This window comes from Danio rerio, chromosome 14, assembly GCF_052040795.2.
Source record: "Danio rerio strain M-AB ecotype USA chromosome 14, GRCz13ab, whole genome shotgun sequence".
NCBI classification, from domain to species: Eukaryota; Metazoa; Chordata; class Actinopteri; order Cypriniformes; family Danionidae; genus Danio; species Danio rerio.
In genome coordinates, this window is record NC_141034.1 from 42,281,525 (window position 1) to 42,299,668 (window position 18,144).

At 37.3% G+C, this 18,144-nt stretch overlaps 1 non-coding gene across 4 annotated transcripts in view; it reads left to right on the plus strand.

Annotated features, from left to right (window-relative positions):
* The window catches only part of LOC141377566 (uncharacterized), a 356,961-nt gene that overhangs the window by 147,182 nt on the left and 191,635 nt on the right, over positions 1–18,144 (plus strand). For 2 of the 4 annotated variants that reach the window (XR_015507813.1, XR_015507814.1), the window contains exon 4: positions 8,567–8,659. This is a non-coding gene — a transcript (uncharacterized LOC141377566). Of the gene's footprint in view, positions 1–8,566; positions 10,571–18,144 lie in introns of those variants that run through there. The other 2 variants (XR_015507815.1, XR_015507812.1) reach the window with 2 other exon arrangements.

Genomic DNA, 18,144 nt, shown 5'->3' on the forward strand with positions numbered 1-18,144 from the left:
AGAGAAGTGGACAATCATGTGTCATTCCATTCAACAGGACTTATCCAATCCATGTGTAATTGTCCGGGAAAAATTGCTTTTCCAAATATCTGATTCCATTTTTTTCTCCAATCAGAGACCAGCTCCAAGAGACAAGCTGGGACGGATATTTATAACCTCTTCTCTCCAAAATTGGCTTAGAATTACGTTCTCTTTGCCTGGTCTGACTCCTGGCCACTTGTCATTCTGTTCTCTCTCTCTCCATCTCCTCTATCACCTCTGCTATCAACCTCTCAACTTCTGAAGTCCATTCTCTGGTAATGTTTGTTTAATACTCTGAGGACTGCAGTACACTCAAGTGGGAGATGGAGAAAAGAGAAGAAAGGGGGAACCGGAACTTCAGAGAAAGCAGAATACCTCCTTCACAGTATTCTCTTTTTCATTCTTCTACCCTCTGATTGATTCTCTGATTGAAAATGAAACAGGTGAAATAGTGGAGTGTATGTTTGTTAATAATTAGGCATTCTTCATCAGAATAAACAGTGGCATACACGTCAACACTTGGTATATTATTGAAATGTTTTGTGTGAAAATTGAATAAAAAATTATTCTCTCTCTCTTTCGCTCTCTCTCTCTCTCTCTCTAATATATATATATATATATATATATATATATATATATATATATATATATATATATATATATATATATATATATATATATATATATATATATATATATATTATATTATATTGGGAACTACCTTACTAGTATTACCTTACTAGTACCAGGTTAACCCCCCTTTTGCCTTCAGAACTGTCTTAATCCTTTGTGACATAGATTCATCAAGGTACTGGAAATACTTCTCAGAGATTTTGGTCCTTATTGGCATGGTAGCATCACGGAATTGCTTCAGATTTGTCGGCTGCACATCCATGATGCAAATCTCCAATTCCACCACATCACATGCACTATTGGATTGAGATCTGGGGACTCTGGAGGCCATTTGAGTACAGGGAACGCATTGTCATATTCAAGAAACCAATCTGAGATGATTCGCGCTTCACGACATGGCACGTTAACTTGCTGGAAGGAGCAATCTGAAGATGGGTACACTGTGGACATAAAGTGATGAAGATGGTCAGCAACAATACTCAGGTAGACTGTCGTGTTGACACGATGCTCAATTAGTACTTAAGGGCCCAAAGTGTGGCAAAAAATTCTTCTAGTGTCCAATTTTGGTGAGCCTGTACGAATTGTAGCCTCAGTTTCATGTTCTTAGCTGACAAGAGGGGCACCCGGTGTGATCTTCTGCTGTTGTAGCCCGTCTGCCTCAAGGCTGGAAGTGTTGTGCTTTTAGAGATGCTTTTCAGCATACCTCAGTTGTGAAGAGTGGTATTTAAGGTTCTGCCTTTCTATTGCTTCAAGCCAGTCTGGCCATTCTCCTCTGATCTCTGGCATCAACAAGGCATTTGCACAGACAAAACTGCCACTCACTGGAATTTTTTTTTTTTTCTTTTTCAGACCATTCCATGTAAACCCTAAATTTGGTTGTGCTTGAAAATCCCAGTAGATCAGCAGTTTCTGAAATACTCAGACCAGCCTGTCTGGCACCAACAACCATGCCATACTCGAAGTCACTTAAATAACCTTTTATCCCCATTCTGATGCTCAGTTTAAACTGCAGCAGGTCGTCTTGACCATATCTACATACCTAAATGCATTGAATTGCTGTCATGTGATTGGCTAATTCGAAATTTGAATTAACAAGCAGTTGGATAGGTGTATAAAATACCTTATATAAGTATATATTTAAATATAATGGAAGTCAACATACATATCTTTTGTGTTCAACTGAAAAAAAGTTACGTAAATAGGTTTGGAACAAGTGGTCACAAGTCTTTTTGAGTGAACTATGGCTTTAAGCTGTAAAGTTGTACTGGGATCCATCTGTGCATTGCCGTGTTCTAGGCGGATGAGCATCTAGTTCTTTGTCACTGATGTAATTTCTTTTGTCAACAGGTCAACAGAGACTTGTTGTCGTCATGTACCTGTTGTCAGGCAGAGGCTTTCAAAATAGTTCTAATTTGTTTTCACTGCCGAACATTCTGAAAGCATGTAGACAACAGAATGGAGACATGTTTGTATTCTTCTGCTGATTCAAGACATTGGTCTGTCAAACATGTCCAGAATCGGTGTCATAAATTGTTTACAAGGTTTGCTTGCATTACGTTGTCATGATGCCAAAGCAGAAATATTGGATTTAACTTTTAACCAATGTGGCTGACAAGCAATTCTGTCAAACTGGTCAGCTTATGTATAATAAAGTCTTCTGGTTCAGAATTGAAACCTTTACATTTTGCATTCCAGCCTAAATACACACTGTAAATAATGCTGGGTTTCACACAATCGATTTGAGTTGGGACAACATGGAGGGGTAACTTGTTAGTATTTTTACAAATTTAGGTTGATTTCAAGATTTCACACTTAGCTGATGATTGATAATAAAGCTAGTTTGGTGTGCTGTCCCGGGAGAGAGCCCTGAGCTTATAAGATCCTCGAGCCCTGGGCTCCCTCCCGTTGCAAGGAGAGAGGGGAGTTTGAGCTCAGGTAGATCTCGATGACTCCCCCTCTTGCTTGTTGTAGCTAAGTGTCAGATATGGATGCTAAAAGGTGTACTCAGAGTTTAGCTAAAGTATTTGGATTAATTGTTTAGAGTGCTTGTTTTTGAACTGTGGGAGGAAACCGGAGGACCCGGGGAAAACCCACGCGACCACGGGGAGAACGAGCAAACTCCGCACAGAAATGCCGTCTGGTTTGGAAAGGAATTAAACCAGGGGCATTCTTGTTGTGAGGCAACAGCGCTAATCGCTGGCCACCGTGACACCCGTTTGAAAGGAGGGAAAGTAGGGTTGGGTGGGGGGGTTTCTTCAAGACGAAGATATTGAGATGAGAAAAGTCTGGTTATTTATAGTGAGTTAAGGATCGTCTGATAGGATAATCAGTCATTAGCTAAAGTTGGAACATCTGTGAACAATCATAAGCACGTGATCCTCTCGAAATTTGTTTATAAATAAACTTCACTTAAAACAAAATAATTAAGTTGTTAAAAAAAATCAAGAATTGTGTTGTTTCAGCTCATTTTAAATAAGTTGTTGGAACAAACCAGAAATTTTTTTGAGTGCATTTTTTTTCCTTCAAGTTATTTCTGTGTGTGTGTGTGTGTGTGTAAGTGTATTCCAAAATATCTCATCATAATCTGATCCTTCAAATGCCTCAACCTTTAAATCCTGGACTTACGCCATGTCTTCATAAAGATCGTGGCCTGCAGATGCAGTGAATGGCTGTAAAAGCTGCTAAGTGTTTCAGATGGCCATTGAGAAGGAAGTGGAAGCCGTGTGTATGTGTGTCTGAAGACATGTGTTCCTTGACGAGCTCGCAAGGCCCTTTTAAAGCTGTCCTCAGCGTAAAGTGCAGCGGAGAGAGAGCTTTTAAAACTTGGCATATGGCAGACTGCACCAACTTTCTGTCCCACGAGTGCCGTTTTTGAGCACTGCAGAGTGGCTGTGCTTTCGCAAGATGCTCTGGGAAGCAGATGTTCATTCTCTTAAGTGGTAATGGTTAATTGTGGTGATGATGATGTGCATGATGATGGTGGCGGTGATTGGATGAACTGTTGCATGTTTCTTTTAGTATCCAGCCACAAATTCAAGCCATTAAGTCAAATCACCTTTGTTTCAATACAGATCATTTCAAGAGATCAAAAGGAGTGTTGTACAATCAGTTATGGACTCAACTCTAGAGACCATGCAAGTTCCGTTGTATTAAAATTCAGTGTTTGTTTAGTTCTGATCCTGAACAGTGTGTCATTCATCAATTTAAAGTTCTGTTATGAGATATGAGATATAAGCAGCTCTACAAAGGCAGCAATGTTTTATCCACCTTAAATCAGTTTAAAGCCTCGTTCAGATTATATAATTTGTTCTCGATTTTGGCACAATTTGCTTGACGTATTCTGTCATGGGGATTCATAAATGACAATGGGAGTCACGACACAAGATTCAATCATTTCTTCTCATGTTGTGCATGACAACTGATGTCATGTCTGTGACACTTCACAATGTGATTGCATAAAGTCTTGCATGTTTCGTTTTTTTTCCCCTACCTTTGTCCATGACGAGTTCAGTCTGCAATAAGAGCACAATCTTTTTCATACACAACCTTTAAAATGGCAGAATGAAGGAGAGAGGACTGTTTCCATGTAATGGATAAAAGATTTTTGTAGTGGCAACAGTGCGCTTGGATGACGTGTCATTGTGAAAATACCATGACATAATGAAAAGGTAAATATTGGCGATTGATAGCTGCAGTCTGGGGAGTGAGTACTGGAATTACCATGTAAACTAAAAGATCAGACAATTACAGAGACATTAATCATTTATTTGAATTCTTTATTACAGAATGCACATAGCAGATTTCACTTGATGATTGATTGGGAAGCAACTTGTAGTCCTCAATATTAGGTTGCCGCTACAGATCAAGATTTAACCCGGACAAAATCTCATAAACTGAAACACAACTTACCATAAAAAAAAATATTTGGTCCCACTTTATATTAAGTGACCTTAATTACCATGTATTTACATCAAAATATAAATACAATGTATTGAACGTGTTTATAATGTATTGCAGAATACTTCTGGTGCACTCGAGGTGGGATATGAGTAAGGTTAGGGAAAGGTTTGGTGGTTTGGGAAGGTTTAAGGGTAAGTTAAGGTGTAAGGGATGGACAACAGTGTAATTACAATGTGCTTACACATGTAATCACATGCAGGTATTTAATCAACCGTAAATACAATGCAAAACAAAAAAAAAAAAAAACATTTATACAATAAGTACATGTTAACAAATTACTAATTTCAGTGTAAGTACATATTAGTTAAGGTCACTTAATATAAAGTGGCACCAACTATTTTAATCTGAATGGGGTGATGGTGAAGGTAGATAAAGTTTGATTAAAGTAGTTTTACAAAAGATGATAGCTCTATCGTCAAACAGTGCAGTCATATAGATACTTGTTTACCCCCAGAGCCGCTTATATAGAAGTTGATATTTGGTCGCACCATGTTGCAACATCAAATTTTTATGAGGTGGGTCCATAGACCAATGCTCAACCCCCAACCTGGAGGACCAGGACATCCAGGCATACACTTTGGATAATTTAGCTCACCCAATTCACCTATAGGGCATGTCTTTGAACTTGTGGGGAAAATCGGAGCACCCTGAAAAAAACAACATAAACACGTGGAGAACATGTAAACTCCACACAGAAATGCCAACTGACCCAGTTGGGGCTCGAATTAGCGACCTTCTTGCTGTGAGGTGACAGCACTACCCACTGTGCCATCGTGCCACCCATAGAGATATGGTTACATTTCTAAAAATTCAGTTGCTTTAAGAACCCAAACAAAAAGGCCAGAATGTGCCAGTAGCAAGGAATCCCAAACTCCACTAGGTGACAGAATCTAATAAAAAAAATAATAAATCCTTGGAAGAAACCAGTTTCAATTTTGAGACCAATTCTCGTCTGGCCTACATGAATGAAGAAAGTAGAACTTCTATTTAACCAGCAGAATACTGACTGTCTTTCTTGATAGAGCTGCTTGTCCCAACTCTTGGTATGATGTGATGTTTACATCAGTCTAGTCACTAGGAAAATAATTGAATTGGTCCTGAGGACTTGTTTCATCAAGGTCTTTATTGGCTGTGAAGGGTTGTTTTAGGGTTGTTCATGGGTATAGGTCCACCATCAGGGTTGGACATGGACTGGATCCAGCTGACTATTATAAACTCAGGATAGGGTTAAGACAGACTAGTACATTGGAGTTCTCTGGGTTTCTCTAACTGATGTAGCCTAACAATCCCTAAAGGAATGTGAATGCTAGAAGTGAAGATATGTGTATGTCAGGCTAAAAAGATAGGTCAAATAATGTGTACCTTTAGAAAAAAAAAAAAAAAAAAACACAAGGAAGGCTGTTTGAAAGCTTGAGAGATTTTCTACCACCTACTGTGTTTTGAGATTGTTAAGGACATGATCGAAATTATGTGGATAGCTGAAGTAGTTTTACCATTGGTTAAAGAAGTGTGCTGCAGATTGTTTACTATTTTGTATTAACATTATTTTTAATTATTTTTTTTTAGAAAAGAGAGGACAAAACAAAGAAACACTCACATTTTAATTTATATATACACAATTACTAAAACACATGCAACAATTAAAAATAAACAAAAATAAGAAAGATGGAAAATGTTCATGATTAATTACATCTTGATGGAAACTAGCATGATACTCTATAATTATGAGTTTTCAAACTGTGGGGCGCGTCCCACACAGGGGGGCACTAGACATTGAGGCATGCACTTGAATAAATTATGATGACAATTTTTTGTTCACTAGAGCGAATATGATTAATGTTATCTCCACAGCTATCTATCAGGCACCTGTAGAGTTAATGCGTTCGAGTAAAACATATACAAATAAAATGGACCTGGTGTATTTTAAAATGTAAGACAGTGAATGAAAGTGAAACCGGTGAGCCGTATGACAAAAAAACTGCCCTTCTGAATCAAATGAGCAGGATGAATTTTGTGGATCTTTTACTACTGACTATGTTTACATGAAAATCTGTAATCTAGTTATTTGCCTTAATAGACAATAATATAATTAAGGTGTTTACGGGAAGTGCTTTCATGTAAGAGTTTCATGTAATTTTGTGTGACTTTAACTGCAGTTCGGCAGGTTCACTTTTACTTATGAACATTTCATTCATGCCCCCGTGACAAACTGCGGTATTAGGCGCAAATAAGGAGCAAGGACTGGAGGAAGAGTGTTATGGAATTTAATAGCGCACGCCTAATGGAAAGAAAAAAACTTCCGCATTTTGCGATATGTGTGTCTGCGGTCCTTTTCAGCCGCGTGTGTGGATCTTGTCGAAAAATAAGGTGAAAAGTCCTACATGATGGTAATAGCTTAATGGCAGTGTTTATTAAAATACTGCTACTAATACATGCATACACCATGTCTTAACTCCATTTCTGTTTAGTTCAGCTATGACTTTGATCTGATTAAAGTAATCAAAAATTGCTGTTTACATAGTGACTCCTAATCAAAGTATTGTGACTTAGACTTTACAGACCTGAAACTTGCCTATAGCACTTATTCATTGTTGCTCTTGGTTGTGTAAATTGCTTCCTTGTCCTCATTTGAAAGTCGCTTTGGATAAAAGCGTCTGCTAAATGACTAAATGTAAATGTAAATGTCAAATGTATTGTCTTAATTGTATTAAAATTTATGAAAGTATCTCTGTCCATGTAAACCTACTCAATTGGCCAAACTTGAGGGGGGGTTGTGTGTCCTAAAAGGTTGAAAACCTTTGGGTCTTTAGAACATTGCCAAGAGTTATAAAACTTACAAGCTTTATTCTTTACATAAAACCTGGAAATAATGTACAACTAAAGTGAGATAAATTGGATAATTTTGAATGATTTTTGGATATTTCTAAGGCATGTGCTAGAGAAGCACCTGATTGTCCACATCTATCACACCTTAGAAAGTCTTTCTTTAGAGAGACAAAATATGTCCAGTAACTCAAACTGTATAAGTCAGATTGATCAACAACGTTTTGTTCCCATACCGCACCATTTCCTGTTAGACTGGTTAAGCCTCATGCTTTTTGATGGATTCTTTGGTCTTTCGACACATTCACCCTCAACAAACAACTGTAATGGCTTTGGTTAAAAAAAGTCTGAACTTGACTATGGGTGACACGTAAAAGGCACTGGGTGAGCAGACAGAGAACATGAAAGAGAAGCTTATATAGATCTCTAAATGGCGAGGCCGATTGAAACATCGGGAGAGCGGACGCCACAGATGAAAGCAGGACCGTGGTTGCTACAGGCACGTAGCAGACAGCTAATGACAGGGTCCTTTGGCTAGAAGATGGCATCTCTCTGATCCAACACTCATTGATTATTGATGCAGTGCCCCAAGTGCAAAAGCCGGCTAGACAATCAATGTTTTCACCTCGTGCGTCCCCATACACCATTTAGAGGCCTTGATCGTCAAATGATCAAATCCGCTGCAAAAGTTCACGCTGACTTGAAAAAAGGAAACGCTGTGGTATTGCAATCGTCAAGCGAGAATTTAACTTTTCCTGACGCCAGTTAGCGTTTGATCCATCTTTGTCCATTGCATTAGAGTTGTTGGAAAACTTTGACTAAGCCTCAGACGTTTAAACCTTTGAACCAGCCACTGCTTAGAGTTAAGTTTCTCAATTACGGCACAATACCAAAAGCTTCACCTCATCAGAGAGAGAAACAAATCCCCCTCAGAATCCAAGCTACCTTATTCATCTGCTCCTTCATTTGTGTTACAGCCGTTTCTGAGAAAAGCTCTATCTTTTTTTTTTCTTTATTTATATATTTACTTTCTTTTCTAGAGACAAAGGCCTACTCAGACCACTTTGTATTTATTTGAAAGAAGTCCCTCTCTCAAACTAAACAAATCTTCTTTTTTTTTTTTGCCCAGGAGAGGCACAGAATCAGGCCCTGCCGGCTGAACGGAGAGCGATATAATTAACGCCAGTGAGGAGGTTCAGCCTGTCTCAATCAGCTCAGTCAGGCAAGGCAAATTAATATTCAAGCATTGACGCTCATTCGCTCTGAGACAATGTCTCTCGTTTACATAACCCCTCCGCATGGGCGAGGATGCAAGAAGTGATCGGACACAACCATCAATTTTATTTAATTCTGACATTCTGGTTAATGTTTGCATTTCCAAACTGACTTGTGTGCAATTATATTAGGTCTGAGTGTGGCTGATGTAGAGGCGCAAATGAATTGATGCTGAATTGTTTGCCTGGATGCAGGTTATTAGTTTCCATGTCTTGTAATAGTCCTCGGTTCTTTTTTATTGTTTATGCAGGTACACCATATTAATGAGAGCGCAAATACACACTAGGCTGTCTGGGAATGCATTTGATAAACTGTTTAGGCCTTACTTGGCAACGCTTGACTGACTGAACAGCATACATTGCGATTGCTTGAAGTTCAAGAAAAACAAAAGCAAGCTGAAGTTTAGCGGATGGAATAATTTAAGTGTGTTTTGTACTGTGTGTGTGAGAGCTATTTATTTCAAAATATGGTCAGTGTATTGTATACTCATTTTAAGGTTACTAAGACATCTGTGATGGCAGTCCAGACAACATAGCATTCATTGCAATCCAACATGGCTGTCTGCCATCTGGCCCTGAACACACTCAAACATTTTTGTTACTGCTCAAGGTCTTGCCTGCAAGGTTCCCATTGTGCAGTATCAAAGGTAAATCTGGATGCCACAGGAAAATACACCTGCTTGTGAAGTTCTTCAACTTTGTCTACTGTATTATAGAGCTTTTTGAACTAAATGGCAACTTTATCATGTAAAAATGTGTTTTAATTGTGTACCAATTCAAATATTTAAGCCTATTTGACACAATGACACTACGAGCCAACCATAAGCTACTTCTCTGTCAGCTTTAGCCACCTAACCCCTTTTTAGAAGGTTATTGTCCTGAAAGCATTTGCCCTTTATGGCTAAAAAGAGATCATATCATACATTTATCAAAGCCATTTTTCATCCAGATTCATCATCCTTTTTTTGACCTTCATAAATCAGCTAACAGTGCATAGGAACACAGTAGTTGGACCATACCCTACAGACCTGTGCTTTAGATGAGACTCTCCTCTAGAGCTAATAATAAAAGCAAAGCAGAGATTATTTGGACACCAGGAGAATGAATCTGGGGCTGTGTTTCTCACAGTGTCCTTAAATAGCCTTGTAGAGGGATTGTAGGATAGGATTGTAGAGGGAACTGACAACAATTGAAAGTCATATTTATGTGTAATATATGCCACATTCACTTAAATGATTGATTTGTTGACTGATTTAATCGATTCATTTATTGATCTACTGATTGATTTTTTAATTGACAAATTGATTTGGTTGATTGGTTGGCTAGTGGGTTTGTTGGTTGGTTTGCTGGTTCGTTGGTTCGTTCGCTCGTTGGTTGGTTGGTTGGTTGGTTGGTTAGTTGGTTCCTTCCTTCCTTCCTTCATTGGTTGGTTCATTTATTTGTTTGTTCGTGTGTCATTTATTGTCGTTGTCTACAGGTAACTTTAAAGCTATAACCTAGGCCCTGTTTTTACCTGGTATTCATGCATTTTCAGTGATCCAATCAATACTCGAGAAATATCAAGGTCTTGATTGTTAATCCTTCAATTATGTCATATCTTAATGAATTCCACAATTATTTATTTTGAAAAATACGATTTTGAGTTGTCCAGTCCTAATTTGTCAGGTTCTGGTGAATTGTCAGACCCAGGTTGCCTGAAAAGTGAAGATTTATTTTAGTCTGTGTCCCTGTGCTATTGTTTTGACAGAAGAAAATGACAGATACGGTCCACAGTCAATAAAATTACACTCTTCTCTGATCATGCCACTGTGTTTGCTCTCATTAAAGAAGACACCTTTGGAGGTTTCATGGTGAGACAGAAAGAAAAAAAAAAATGGAATATGTTTCAGGACTATAGAGATAACTTCCAGCTAGATTTATCACAATAGCATGCTAAGGACTAGATTTACTAAAACCTTGCAAAAACCCTCACTAAGTATGCTCTTATTTAATCTGACCCTAAATGTTGCATTTTATCATTATAAAATAAAGACAAGACTTTTCTCTATTGGATTTTCAGTTTTTTGAATAAAGCAAGGATTAGGATAAACTCTATTCTTCAACATAAGAACAGCTAAAATAACTACAGATAACATAATATCACAATCAGTCAATCCAAGTAAAATAGCATGTATTGTTCTCTATGCAAAGCTTGCTGGATACTGGGAATTCTCCCCACAGGAAGACATTGCTTTTTTTCCATACACTCACCGGCCACTTTATTAGGCACTCCCGTCCAACAGCTCAACGCAAATTTCATATCAGCCTATCACATGGCAGCAACTCAATGCATTTAGGCATATACACATGGTCAGGACAATCTGCTGCAGTTTAAACCGACCATCAGAATGGGGATGAAAGGTGATTTAAATGACTTTGAATGTGGCATGGTTATTGGTGCAGGTCTGAGTATTGGTAAAAAAAAAATTGGTCTATTGGTCTAAGTATTTCAGAAAATACTAATGTACTGGGATTTTCAAGCTCAACCATATCTAGGGTTTACAGAGAATGGTCCCAAAAAGAGAAAATATCCAGTGAGTGGCACTTGTGTGGACGCAAATGCCTTGTTGATGCTAGAGGTCAGAGAGACTGGTTTCGAGCTGATAGAAGGGCATCAGTAACTTAAATAACCATTTGTTACAGCCAAGGTATGCAGAAAAGCACCTCTGAATGCTCAAGGTCTCGATCCTTGAGGTGGATGGGCTACAACAGCAGATGACCACAATGAGTGCCACTCCAGTCAGCTAAGAACAGGAAATTGAGGCTACAATTTGCACTGGCTCACCAAAACTGCACTATAGAAGTTTGGAAAAATGTTGACTGGTCTGATGAGTCTCGATTTCTGCTACGACATTTGGATGATAGGGTCAGAATTTGGCCTCATCAACATGAAAGCATGGATCCATCCTGCCTTGGCACACTTTGGGCCCATTAGTACCAACTGAGCATTGCGCCAACGCCACAGCCCTCCTGAGTATTTTTGCTGACCATGTCCATCCCTTTATGACCACAGTGTACCCATCGTGATGGCTAATTCCACCATGATAACGAGCCATGTCATAAAGCACGAATCATCTCAGTCTGGTTTTGTGAACATGACAATGAGTTCCCTGTACCCAAATGGCCTCCACAGTCACCAGCTTCTCATTGTGGATGTGCAGCCAACAAATCTGCAGCAACTGCGTGATGCTATCATGTCAATATGGATCAAAACCTCGGAGGAATATTTCCAAAAACTTGTTGAATCAATTCCACAAGGGATTAAGACAATTCTGAAGGCAAAATGTTTCCAACCGGGCACTGGTAAGGTGTACCTAATGAAGTGGCCGGTGGGTGTATTTATGCAATGTACAATACACACAAGATAAATTGAAAATAGTGTTACATACTGATGTATGAAGACCATAGAACAGTATCGCTTGAATGCGTTTGCTATGTAAACTGAACAATTCCATGAACCTGGAAGTTGCTTCAGTTCTTTTTTATCTTAATCTACCAAGGAAGCATTAAAGCCGAAAGACACAGCAATGCTCTGAATATCACCCATATTAAAACATTTATCAGATGTTCATTCTTAGCATGCACTGTTACAATGTGCGACATGGAGGGCCTGCCCGCAAACTACCTAGAGGGCCACTCCAACTCTCTGCAGGGGCATCACTGCAGGATGGCAGCGTGGCTGTGGGAGGGGCCTGTCAGTGCAATTTTGGGTACATTAAGATGTAAAAAGCTTTTAAAGACATTTTACTTCCCGCTGCTGCTCAGTCAGTGGTCCCATCGCTTATGAGATTAGACATTTTTAGGCAGCTATCAAGTTCTGTTTTTTATCTTTCGTACCCAAGAGAGTCACAGCCCTAATCTCGAATGCCTGTGAGAAATCAAAAAGCTTCAGTTTACTCTGTTTAGATACAAAGCTATATATAAATATATAGTCATTTTGTAGAACTGATAATTGAGATTGTGACATGAGGAACACAACTATTATGACAATAAGACAGAAGGCAAACACTAATCAGTTAGTCTTCACAACTGTCATCCGCAATTCACATGTTTCAGATGTTCTAGCGAGACAGATGCCTTCAAGATCTCCCCAGGTGTAGTGTTTGTTCATTACTCCAGGGGAGATCAGATTTTACTTCTGAAAGCGAAGTTATGCTTTTATTTTTATATCCAAATTATGTTCTGAGATCTTCTCGGGTAGCCTGGGGCGTTTAAACTATGCTCAGCTGGCACCCAAATTGTGGCAAGAAAATATGACAGCACCACAACCAGCCTGATGGGTTACCATAAGGCTGGATGGATTTTTGTTTGTACATTGTTTCTTCCAAATTGTTAACCCTGCCATCAAAGTTACTTCTGAAAGTAGTGCATTTTATGGAAAGTAATGCATTATATCCCTTTTAAGTTACATTTGCATTACTGTTCCTTACCTGGCTGAGGTTTGATCTCTTTCAGAACTTGCATGTGTTTTTTCACCTTTTTTATAGAGAAGCTCTGCATTTAACAACCACCTGTAGAACTTACATCTTCATTTTCCTTTAAAATAATGTAAGATAAAATTATATTTTGAGAACTTTCTGAGCCCAGAGCTATACATGCTGTATAAACAGATTAATGACAGCATGCAAAGTAATATGTTTTGTGTTACTAGAACGAAAACTGGGGTCTGTTCTTTATTTGACATGATCCACGATTGTTTTGTTCTTAAAAACTCATCCAAGAGTTGTTGTCGTAGCAACAGTTCTGGTAGCTCAAACCTGATAGGCTCATTTCATATATACAGGATTAGATCGGGTCAGTTCAAGCAAAGATAATACTGAAAGTATGTACTAAATTCTGATATTTTCTTACAGTAGTAGTTGTATATACAGTTGAAGTCAGAATCATTAGTCCCCTTATTTTTTTTTTCTTCTTTTTAAATATTTTCCAAATGATGTTTAACAGATCAAGAAATTTTTTACAGTATGTCTGATAATATTTTTACTTCTCGAAAAAGTCTTATTTGCTTTAGTTACGCTAGAATAAAAGCAAATTTTCATTTTTTAAACACCATTTTAGGGACAAAATTATTAGCCCCTTTAAGCTAATTTATTTATTTTTGATAGTCTACAGAACCATCCTTTGTTGTACAATAACTTGCCTAATTACTCTAACCTGCCTAGTTAACCTAATTAACCTAATTAAGCCTTTAAATGTCACTTTAAGTAACATTTAAGAAAAGAAAAGAAAAGAAAAGTATAATATTGTTTACTGTCATCATGGCAAAGATAAAATAAATCATTTATTATAAATGAGTTAATAAAACTAATATGTTTAGAAATAAGTTGAAAAAAATATTTTCTCTGTTAAACAGAAATTGAGGGAAAATAAACAGAGGGGGTAATAATTGAGGGGGGCTAATTCTCACTTCTGTATAGTATATAGTATAGTATGTATATATGTAAGTTAAACAATATATATTAATAAAATGTATGCAATCTGCACTCTGAAATAAAAGTACAAAGACTGCCACCTGGTGATTCAAAGAGAAAACTTATTGATATAGACTTTTTAGATACAAACGCGTTAATGATGTCCTGATCCGATATTGATATCGGAAATTCGTCCGATATCAGTCCAAAAAACTATATCGGACTGTGTTAAAATCTCCGATATAAGCAGTCCGATACTCTCTAAACTTACAGCTATTCTATCCAGCAGCGTCCAGAGCCAGCGTGCAAAGCCCACGTGATCACAACACTGCTTGCTAGCAAAATCTCTAAGATTTAACATGCTCTTCACACTAAGTTATAGTGTATTACGATATAAATCTATTGTGACGGTAGCACACGCGGACGCTAGCAACAACGGCACATCTCTAACGTTACTGGTTTATTTACTTCACGTCAAGCGATCTTTACATTGTTTTGCATAAGGCTGCCTGGCAACATAAGGCACAGAATGGCGACGTAGCACACATCGCGCGAGCCTCAATTCGGTCATGGCATATCGTGGTTCATCCAGTGTGATACCTAATTCATCACCAGCGCTTCCCACACATAAAACTTTACCTCAGCGGTCCGGTTCTGTTTGCATGAGAAATGCCTCCGCCACAGACTCCGCTGCCGCAGACCCACAGAGACGCGCTGGACACCTGCTCTGACTTTAGCATTGAGAAGAGCGCGAGGACACGCGGGGAAAAAAGCCTACAATACATTATCTTTTTCCCGGACATGTCCTTTATTTGGTACTTAATAATTGCATTTAGCCAAGATTTAAATCGCCAAACATGTCCCGGATTCTGCTTTCGTCAGCTGCGTTTCTACATTATTTTATACGCAAACTTTCAATCTCAATCTCTTAGCAGCACCAAGATTAGAGAGGGGGCAGATTTGACCTGTCAGTGGTGCACATGGATAATAAGAGTGAAATAGTGTCTTTATTTCATTTTTTTTACTTGAACACTCTGAAAGGAAGTGTCATGTAAAATGCTAAACATTTTTGTTGTTTTCATTATCTGTTAAATAAGAATAAGAAATCATTCTGTTGCTGAGGGCCATTACAGTTTAAAAGAAAGAATGGCATTACTTTTGGGGCAGAAGGAAAATTTAATTAGAGGCATTCCCATGTTTAACTCTTATTTAAAAAGCGCAGAAAGATAAAGTGCTCTGATAAACAGTGTCAGCTTTGCACATCAGTTTGCAGTTCTCTTTATTTACATTGTCTAATTTTCCCATGTGGGCATTAGGGTGGAATCTGTGCAAATATGCAAATATAATGAATTTTGATAAATAAAATTATTCTTAAAAGTCACATTATTTCAAGTGCTGTGGGGAAAAGGTGTGTTTCAATCTAGCCTCTGTAAGTATTTTTATGTTTGATATAATATGTGCAATATATATTATAAAATTAATAATGTTTGGGAACATTTACACAGCTATAATCTTCTTATGATACAAACACAGATGAAATAGCTCTGAACATGTAAATGTTTGTACTAACCATACTGCATATTTTTATTAACTTAACAATAACTTATTTCTGCTGCCCAGTTTGAAAGCTATTTTTCAGCTCAGCTGGGTCAGAAATTTATCAAAAAGCTGTGTGTGAAATTGAAATTTTGGACACTGAACCTTAGCAGTTGTTCAATAAACAATATTTTTTTCTTATGTTCCTGCTCTCAGCTGTTTCTACTCTTTGCTGATGGTAAAAATAAATAACTGAAGTGACCTTTAATTAGCATTTTGCATTTTAAAAATGTATTTTTGTTTATTCAATTAAGATATTTTTCAGGGTCTTAATATTTATTCTTTAATTCATTTTATATATTCTTATGTAAAAGGTTCACATTTATGCAACCAATAGTTAATAAACTGGTTGTTTTTTTCATACTTATTGTTGCTGACTTGTTCTCAGTTTGATCTAGCCTTTCATACATTCGACTCAACAAAATAGGTAAAAATAAAGTATTCATAATTTGTTCTGATATCGGATTTATATCGGTATCGTATCGGACTGATGGCTGCAATATCGGTATTGTATCGGAAGTTAAAATGTTGTATCGGGACATCCCTAAAACGCGTACAATCGCTCCGGTACAATTTGTGTATGATAATAGACATGAACATGATTTGACAGCTAATATCAAGGTGATTTGATGCTTTACAAAAGTTACAGACACTTTTAGTAATCTCAAAATGCTTTCGTGATGCAAAATTTATTCAAACATCCAGTTATTTTTTACATCGATTAAGAAACTGGCTACTTTAATATTACTATGGCTACTATAATAAAGAAAATCTGCTTTTACTGTAAAACTAAATAAATTGCTAAATACTCTTGACACATGAAAGTGTAAAGCCTCCAGCCCACAACAAAGGTGGAAAGTTATTGTGTATCATATTTACAAAACGTTTACTACAAGTTTTATGTAATTTTGCTCACATGGATTATTGGATATTAATCAGATGATGTCATTACGCTGCTGTGCCGTCAGCCAATCGTTGCATTGCTGATCATGATTTTGAGGATCGATAGATCTGTCCTTCACAGCACATGTAGATCTCAGATTAATTCATCCAGACATTTTAATCTTATTTACTGTTAGCTAACAGGAGTGACTTGCATACTACTATTGTAGCAATACATTTGAATTTTACTTCACGATTGTTAGAAAATTATGTTCTGTATATCTCGAGTACAATACAATAGCATTTGTCATTGACCTGTACCCGCGTCATTTACATTGCTTCACCGAAAAATACAGTGTACATTGAAAAAAAAAAAAAAAAAAACATGATATGAACAATATGTTATGTGTTGGGTACTGTATGTGTAGTCTTTTCTTACTATAGTTATTGCATCATTATTATTGTTATTGATTCACTGTTGCTATTATAGAATATCACTTTAATTATTATTATTATTATTATTATTATTATTAACACATTATTTTGTAATCATTTTTTTATTATAACTATAGACAGAAAATACTAATTAAAACTATTATTAGTGTTAGCTAATATTATTCTGATTGTCATTACTGTTTACACACATTCCTGTTATTTTGGTTCCATTGCTGTTTATGTGTTCTTTGTTTACCATATGTTTCATGTTTTGCACTTTGCTAAAAAGAAAAGAAAAAAAAAGTTGAAAAAAAATCTCACCTGGTGTAGTTGGTCATCCAGTTTCTTCTCTGCTACTGTTTTTCAAATACCATCAATTTGGACTTATACTGTAACTCTGTTCACATACTGTTATATAGTAGGGAAGTATGCAGTTTCAGATGCTCCCATGCTCTTCTGTTGACTTCAGTTGTAACGATTGGCTACTTCAGTTACAGTTGCCTTTCTAGCAGCTCAATTCAGGCAGCTGTTTTTGTTGTGACATCTTTGACTAATATTTTCTCTTTTTGAATCATTTTCTGCAAACCACAGAGACTGCCGAGCATGGAAATTTCAGAAGATTAGCAGTTTTCAAAATACTAATATCAGCAGCAACAAATTCAAAGTCACTAAATTCATCCTGAACTTCTAGTCTAAACTTATTGTCTAGCATATTGTGATGATCACATCTACCCTACATGTCTTAAAGCTTTGAGCTGCTGCTGTGTCTAGCTGATTTTATATTTCTAATAACAGGCAGTGTGCCTAATATGTTTGGAATATACAGTATTGACCACAATTTGTAGTCAAATGAAGTTATGGTATAACATGAATAAATGATTATATTCAGGGCATCACAGTGGCACAGTGGGTAGCACGATCATCTCACAGCAAGAAGGTTGCTGGTTTGAGCCTCGACTGGGTCAGTTGGCATTTCTTTGTGGAGATTGTTTCGCCCCGTGTTCGCATGGGTTTTCTCCGGGTGCTCCGGTTTCATTCACTGTCCAAAGACATGTGGTATAGGTGAATTG